The sequence below is a fragment of the Penaeus monodon genome, chromosome 29 (assembly GCF_015228065.2).
Source record: "Penaeus monodon isolate SGIC_2016 chromosome 29, NSTDA_Pmon_1, whole genome shotgun sequence".
In the NCBI taxonomy this organism is placed as follows: Eukaryota; Metazoa; Arthropoda; class Malacostraca; order Decapoda; family Penaeidae; genus Penaeus; species Penaeus monodon.
Genome location: NC_051414.1, coordinates 23436034 through 23436417, shown reverse-complemented (window position 1 = coordinate 23436417; position 384 = coordinate 23436034).

Here is a 384-nt window from a genome sequence, read left to right as displayed (position 1 = left end):
TGGAGGGAGTGAAGGGTCCCCCCATACGGTTATTCAAAAATATCTAACAATTCCCTCTAACGAAAACCCCCATCCCTTTGTAATCCAGAAAGGCGATTTCCCGTCTTGGCCCCGCTCTTAACCCCAATCGGGGAAGGGAAAATTGGCCTTGCTATGCCTTTTCCCATCCCGTTTCCCAGCAACACCTGCCCTGTGTCCCTGTAACTTTATCCCTTTATTCTTTTTTGATTCTTCCATTTTAACACCCAACAGTTTTAAACTCAAAAGTCCAAATCTTTCCCTTCAATGTTTTGGTGTCGGCGCGGGAGGCGTTTACACCCCGGGACAACGGCCCGATCCGTTTTTTGGGTTGCTGGAGAAAAATGGTAATAAGTAGGTTGACAA